Here is a 7,812-nt window from a genome sequence, read left to right as displayed (position 1 = left end):
TAAAAGCATTGGAGATTTCGGGCAAATAAGGTAATCCCCAATTCACTTTACTGTTCTAAAATCTGCGATGCTTGACGTTGTATTCTCACATACATGAACTAAGAAAAGTGCTTGCTGCTGCTGCTAATGCCACTGCTGTTATATGATCAATACATGCTTAGTAGAATGCGCCATCTAGAGTTTCATGACTGAACTATATATTTAATCATAATTAATTGTAATTATTTATAGACATTCCCTTTTAAGCAAATTTGTTCCAGAGACATGCTGCCCCAGCCTCTGAAAGTTCAGAAGGACATGCTTCTCCCTTTCAGATTTGCCATAAGCTTGTGGTTGGGGGGTGTCAGCCTATGGTTTGTTTGGGGGGTTATTGCTGCTCACCCTGCTCATTCATGATAGGCTGCATGGAAGAGCCTGGAGTTTTTTTTCCCCAGAACATTACCTTACCGCCAATCCAAACTGTATGCAAAGTGTCAATCATTTTGATGATATTGGTCCTGACAGAAATCAAGCGTAGCGTTAGTTCTGGCAGGTCACGCGAGTCATGCTTGCATCAGCTGACTCTCAGCTGATCCACATCTACCTATAGAAATACAACTCATATCACGGCAAGTTACCCTCCTCTATCCCCAACTCCTCCTTTTGTCACAGTCAGGACTTGGCTTTCTAATATACCTTGTTGAATCAGACTACTTTTATCTTTAATATTGTTGTTACACTAACATGTCATTAAGAACATTAATGATATCTGCATTCGGTTCTGTTCTGTTTACCCTACACTCTTAGAAGAAAAGGTTCAAAAATGAACCTTTTGAGGTTCCTGGAGATTGCAACTGTGGGGGAACCTTAAAGGTTCATTTTTGAAACTTTTTGAAAAGGTTCAAATTGGAACCTTCACTTTAAGGTGCATTAATGACCCTCATCTGTTCCTTTTTGAACCTTTTTCTAGATAGCAATAACATTATTATTATTATTATTATTATTATACATTACAAATCCAATTTCACTATATAGACAGAACGCCATGATTATCCATAAACTGTTTAATACATAAATATGTATTTCAAACAAACCAACAAACACGAATAAATAAACAACAATCAAACATAAATATGCATTACAAACAAACCAACAAACACATAAATGAATAAACAACAATCAATATTATGCATTTATATACATATACATTCATCTAATCAAAAAAAAAAAACTGACCATTTTGGGTGGCATATTGGTTTTGGCATTATGATACATTAAGAAGTTTTCAATGAATGTCAGAGTGTCTCTCAACTTTGAAGCATATTCAGTGTTGAAGATGAAGTGTAGAGCTGCGTTCACATCATCTACTTCACAGACCTCCTCTTCTCTTTCCATCATTATTTCTAAAAGAGAAAAAGGAGAAAATAATGTCATACTATAACAATATTTCTGTCATGACAACTCTCGGAGGGATTGGCATGGTAATGTACATGACAATGTTAATGTATTTGGTCTTGGTGGAATAGATAGCGTACATTAATCACCTCGTAGCAGATCTATACAGGTGGAGCTGGGGAAGGTGGAGGGTTTCTGAAGCAAGCTAAAATTTATTATTATTATTATTATTTTATTATGATAAAAAAAAAGTGTGTCCATAGTGTATCTTTGACTTTTTTTGAACCTGTCACAATGTAATAGAGGCTTTGAAAAGAAAGATGAGGCAGTGTAAACTATATTATTAATATAAAAAAGATAATAGAGAGGGTGGCAAGTGGTCAAGAAAAACTAAATTATGAGTGTTTTGGTTGCAAGAATCCCTTACTAATATTATAAGTTGATATCAGTGAGAAAATTCATTTTATATAACAATATATATATATATAACAATATAATAACAATATAAAATTAATTATAAATATAACAAATTGTAATCAAAAGAATATGACCCCATTAAAGGGATATTTTGTCGTCGTTTACTCTCCCTGATGTTGTTCCGAACCTGCATTACTTTTTCTTCTGCAGAACAGAAAATAAAATATTGTTAAGAATGTTAAAGAATGTCCATTTGATGAAAATCACTCGGGTCCAAAATAACATGTCAGTGATTTTCAGTGACATTCTTGAAAATAATTTCTTTCACAGAACAAAATAAAGTCATACAAGTTTGAAACAACATGGTGAGAAAATGACAGAATTTTAGTTTGTATATTCCCTTTATTAATTCTTGCTGCTGTTACAGTGGAACCTGCATGGACACAAACAGTTCCACAAAATAACCCCATAAACAAATGGTTAGAAGAAATCATAACCAAGAGAAGGGGTTGAAAAATAAAAAAATATAAATTTAGATATTTTGGATGCAAATACACTCACCTCACTGATGACATAAAGAGATCTCAGACTCTCCTTTAATAGAAGTGGAAACAGCAGGACAGCAGCAACCATTGAGACCTTTAATTTAAAATTTGTTAAATTGAATATGGCATACTATGTTTCTGATCATTGTGATTCTTAGCTTTCCTGTTCATGCAAATCAGTGAATTTGTTGTCTTACCTCAGATATTCATGCTGCTCCACTCAGTGCCGCTGCTTGCGCTTGAATGTTTGTAAACGGTTTTTCCATGCGACCACTGATCTAGCGCGAAACAGATTCAGTGCTTTGCGTTGCGTTACGCAACTTGCGTATTAAGCCCAGAAACCTTTGCCCTGGTTTAAATGCTTTTGTTTTGTTTGTTTTTATTCTCAAAATTATTCACATTCATTTAAAATAATTCGCTTTTGTCACTTGTCATGTTCTGAGCTGAATTAGTAGGCTATCTGAGATTTGAAGTTTGAATGTGATATGGGGAAAATTTAAAGGATGTACGGCTGTAAAATATGAAGATAGCCTATTGAACAATGTCTATTTTTAGGGGTAAGAATTTCACTTCACCCTCTCAATTTAACACATAATAGCTTCTTGTTCATTTACGAACATAAAACTGAACTTTGATTTTTGTGATTTTTAATTTGTGTTCTAAAAATTGACAACAACATGGTGCACTAAAGGTTATTGTGCAATTTAGATATATGTGAGGTGGTCATGGGTACAGACAAAACACACTGTATCAACTCTATATCTACTGATTAGCTTCATCACTCTGTCTCCTCTCCACCAATATGCTGGTGTGTGGTGGGCATTCTGGCACACTATGGCTGCCGTTGCATCATCCAGGTGGATGCTGCACACTGGTGGTGGATGAGGAGATACCCCCTGACAATGTAAAGTGCTTTGAGTGCCTAGAAAAGAGCTATATAAATGTAATTAATTATTATTATTATTATTAACTCAAGGCCTAAACATTTTGGTTAAACTGATGGAAGCCACAACTGCAACTGACATCACAATTAGTAACTGAATAAGAGTAAATTAATTAATACCGAGTATGTGAATTAGTAACTTACTAATGTAACAAGCAGATGGTGTTCTAACTGTACTCAGTCTAGTCTTTACAGTACGTCTTAGAAAAGGTTCATAAAAGAACCTTAAATATGCTAGGTTCTAATATGAACCTTTTACCACAACAAAGGTTCTAAAAATAACTGCCATATAACCAGTGGATCATTATAGAACCTTTAAGTTCAACTTTGAACCTTTTTGATAGCTAGAAGTTTCATATTTGCACTTTAAAGTTCTTTTTTGAACTCTAAAGGACCAATCTCTTTTAAGAGTGTAGGGAGTTATTGTTGCTCTCCCTGCTCATTCATGATGAGTTTTTACCCAGAACAGAACCATACCGCCAATTCAAACTGTTTGCAAAGTGTCAAATTATTTTGACGATAGTGGTCCTGACAGAAATAAAATTAAATACCAGAAAAAAAATGAATAAACCTAGTCAGTAAAGCTATATGCAGTAAGTGTTCTGCACATCAACACTCTTGTGTCTGGCAAAAGTATAATTAATTCATTAATTCATTTAGTGGGGAGTGTTATTTGCTTTTATCCAAACTGAATGAAACAGGTTTAAGCCAGAAATCATAATTTTTCATTAGAACAATATAAAAAAAGTACTTAAAATAAATTACACAGACATTTGAGTTTTATCAGTTTTTAACCAGTAGAGTTTAGCTACAACCCCAATTTAACTAATCTGAACCAGCTAATCAAGGTCTTACTAGGCATAATAGAAACTTCCAGGCAGGTGTGTTGAGGCAAACTGAAGCTAAACTGCAGGAGAGTGGCCCTCCAGGACCGAGTTTGGACACTTGCACACACAACCTTAATGACAATAGGCAAAACACAGATAATCCAAGCCAGGAAACAGGCAAATAGCCTACATGAATGTGAACACAACACGAAGGGCAAAACTAGAACCTCAAGGCAACCCTGACCAAAAGCAAGAACATGATCAACGACTTATAAAACACAACTAAAACACAAGGGCTTAAAGGGGTCCTATTATGCTTTATCACTTTTTGAATTTTAGTCGATGTGTAGTGTGTATGTTTGGGCATAAAAAAATATCTACAAAGTTACAAATCTCAAAATCCACTCCAAAGGGATAAATTTAGTTAAAAAAAAATCCCTTTTCAAGAATTACAACGAACTGCTCATTTGGACTACAGCGTTGTTTTCCGGGGTATTGTGATGTCACAAAGCGGCCCAGAATATCATTAAAATAATTCCTGCCTACGGAAATTCAAATGTTTGGGGGGTGGGGAGGGGCGAGGTCATGGTTAAAACGCTTGGTTGAGTGCATCAGACAAGACGACGACGAGGAAGACATGCTGCTGTAGAGTTAGAGCATCAGAGAATATGAAGAAGAAGAAGAGCTTCTGTAGTGTCAAGTTTTCGCCATGTAGAAGAAATGCTGGGTTTTTTTTATAAATTGCTGACAGTACAATACTGGACAATGATGTAAGTTGCAGAATTTACACTTCAATTATGAGACTATGGTATAAATAAATTCAACTGTATAACAGTTTCACTGCAATTCTTGTTAGAATTAAAGAACAATAAACATAATACACATTACCGTTGCACTTATCTGTACATAGTAAATGCACTTATTTTTAAGCGGTTGTTGACATCATATATAAAAAGTGATTTATCCACAAAAAAACAACGACAATAACATTATCACTCTAATATGTCTTACAATATCCGTGCGTGCAAAGGTTCTGCGCGATCCTCTTGTTCAATATTCTCAGGGTCTGAATCCGGCTCAAACTGATATGGCATTATTGACGCCATCCTTAACTATACCGGAGTAGACGGAACTTGCTGCTTTGGCAAGGGGCATGGCAGTACTGAAACACCGTCTAAGCTGTTCGCCGATCACAACGCACTGGGACAGCTAACCAATCACAACACACTTCGTTTTTTCGGAAGGCAGGCCTTCATCAAACCCGGAATTAATCGAGCCATTTGTGCCAGGCTAAGGAGAAAAGTATTTTAATAATGTAAATTATGTGAAAAATAATGTGTTTTTTCGAACCATCAAGCATGAGAGCATGTTCTAGTACACTCCCAAAACAAAATCAAGACTTTGTAAAAGAGCATAATAGAACCCCTTTAAATACACCAAAATAATCTAAGATAATGATTACCAACAGTGGTCTGAGGAGGGACAAACCACAAACCGATGACATGCTGTGTAGCCGCAGACCAATCAGAGTGCCTATGATCAAAGTGCAATGTTGGTGCCCCCCCGTATATTCTATCTTCTAATACTAGCCCTCAAAGAAAACTTTCTGCAAGCCAATGACTTAGCCTCTGTAATTATTAAATTGTATCTAAATGAGGTTATTTACTCACACATTCAGTTGTTTCTGACATCATGTTTGACTGCACATGCAAGACATAACATGCTTGTCTGCATTAACAGAAGATGAGGCCAAAAGCCCAATAATTAGCTTGTGCTAGGAGGGATGCAAACAATTTTTTTTTTCTTCACCCCTGATGAGGTTGCGTCCATCCAAGCAATATAATATTGCTATTTTTTTTAATTAAGCAGTTTTGGTGGGATTTATGGTATTTTTATGTATTTGCCTCAAAATTATTCAGAATTATTCACATTTTCATATATTTTGCATAAAATGACAATATTTTGTGTAAAATTTACTTGAAAGAAGATCTGCATTTTTGTGATTTTAGTTCATGGAGATAATTTGTGGAAAATGTGACATGAGTAAGAGGAAGATTTCTGCCACCTGGTGAAAAATGTCTCGGGTTACTCATGTAACCATGGTTCCCCGAGAGGGAACGAGACACTGCGTCCTGGTGGACACTTTGGGGAACGCTGTCTGCGTGACCAGTACCTGAAGCATGCGTAAAACAACTCCAATCCTATTGGTCCACGTGGCCCGTGACGTCATAGGCAGGTACCCGGAAGTATAAAAGGGGCACCTCCTGAATACGTCACCAACTCAGTTGTCTGAGGAGACAGGCAGGCCGAAGGCATGGCAAAGGGATGCAGCGTCTCGTTCCCTCTCGGCGAACCATGGTTACATGAGTAACCCGAGACGTTCCTCTTCTAGGGAACTCAATGCTGCATCCTGGTGGACACTTTGGGGAACGATATCCAATCACGCCATGCCGAGGCGCATGCCTGTCCACCTGGTGAGAGAGCACCAAGGAGGTGACAGACATACACCAAACCTTTCCTCAGAAAGGGGCCAAGCCATTGATGCCTCGGGCCGCTCACCGCTCACATAACTTGGTAAAAAGAGGGAGCCCGATACCAGATAAGGTTGAATACCCTAACCTAGCTAAGAACACAGCCATCCTCAGATAGCTATGCTATGTGAGCAATAGTAGCCAGATACATAAGACCACTGAGAGGCTGGAAGCCTAGAGGAGTTCTTAAGATTACCACCAACAATCCCAGCAAGGACACAGCTATCCGCAGATAGCTATATCCAAAGGGTCTTATGAAAAGGACCTTCCTAAAGAGCTGCCCAGACCAAGGGAATGACTATCTACTTAAACCCCGCAGGGGAGATAGCACTGTCTAAGCCAGGGCTCAGGGAGACCGGTACTTAAAAACCCTAGGAAGGGGAGCAGTCACATATCTATCCACAGATAGCTATATCCCTAGGAAAGGGCTACAGGACCAAACATTAAAACCCCTGGTAAACCTACCTGTGAAGCTGCCCAGACCACAGAGAGTGGGCTATTTACTTATGATCCTAGCAGGGGAGATAGCACACTCTACGCAAGGGCTCAGGGAGACCGCTACTTAAAAACCCTAGGAAGGGGAGCAGTCCCTGGGCTAGGACATAGATATCCTCAGATAGCCATGTACCAAAGAATGACTCTCTTAATGAGAGGAAGCCCTCTTCAGAAGTATCGCCAGAGATACATAAGTGGAGTGGGGCCCAAGGAGAACTGGGGCCAGAACCAACTCAGAGAATGGGAACAAAGTCGAGCGTGTAACCCATACCATACAGGATTTTAGAAAAGTGTGCAGGGTGCCTAGCGTGCACACTTAACACAATGTGGATTTTAGAAAGAACACAGAAGCGTGTATGCTTACCATAAACATGGATTTTAGGAATAGTAGAACAGTAGGGGACCGACTGAGACTACCCAGATCACCAAGAGTGGGCTGTCTACTTGCAACCCTAGCAGGAGAGACAGCACTGTCTAGGTAGGGCTCAAGGAGACCACTACTTAAAACGCTAAGAAGGGGAGAAATCACCAAGCTATCCACAGCTGGTCCCACACAGCTAGCCTGAAAAATCCCAGTAAGCCCTCTTATGATGCCACAAGCGTGGGCTATCTACTTACAGGTACAACCCTAGCAGGGGAGATAGCACACTATAGGCAAGGGCTTAGGGAGACCGCTACTT

General features: G+C 38.5%; 1 long non-coding RNA gene across 1 annotated transcript in view; it reads right to left on the bottom strand.

Annotated features, from left to right (window-relative positions):
- LOC107681005 (uncharacterized) overlaps positions 1–7,373 on the bottom strand; it is a 24,231-nt gene extending 16,858 nt beyond the window's left edge. Inside the window, exon 1 of the long non-coding RNA XR_001633217.1 lies at positions 7,362–7,373. This is a non-coding gene — a long non-coding RNA (uncharacterized LOC107681005). The remainder of the gene's footprint in view (positions 1–7,361) is intronic.
- Between the last annotated feature and the right edge of the window lie 439 nt (positions 7,374–7,812).

This window comes from Sinocyclocheilus anshuiensis, unplaced genomic scaffold, assembly GCF_001515605.1.
Source record: "Sinocyclocheilus anshuiensis isolate Anshui unplaced genomic scaffold, SAMN03320099.WGS_v1.1 scaffold2016, whole genome shotgun sequence".
NCBI classification, from domain to species: Eukaryota; Metazoa; Chordata; class Actinopteri; order Cypriniformes; family Cyprinidae; genus Sinocyclocheilus; species Sinocyclocheilus anshuiensis.
The sequence above is the reverse complement of the archived record's forward strand: the minus strand, read 5'-3'. Positions and strand labels throughout refer to the sequence as shown.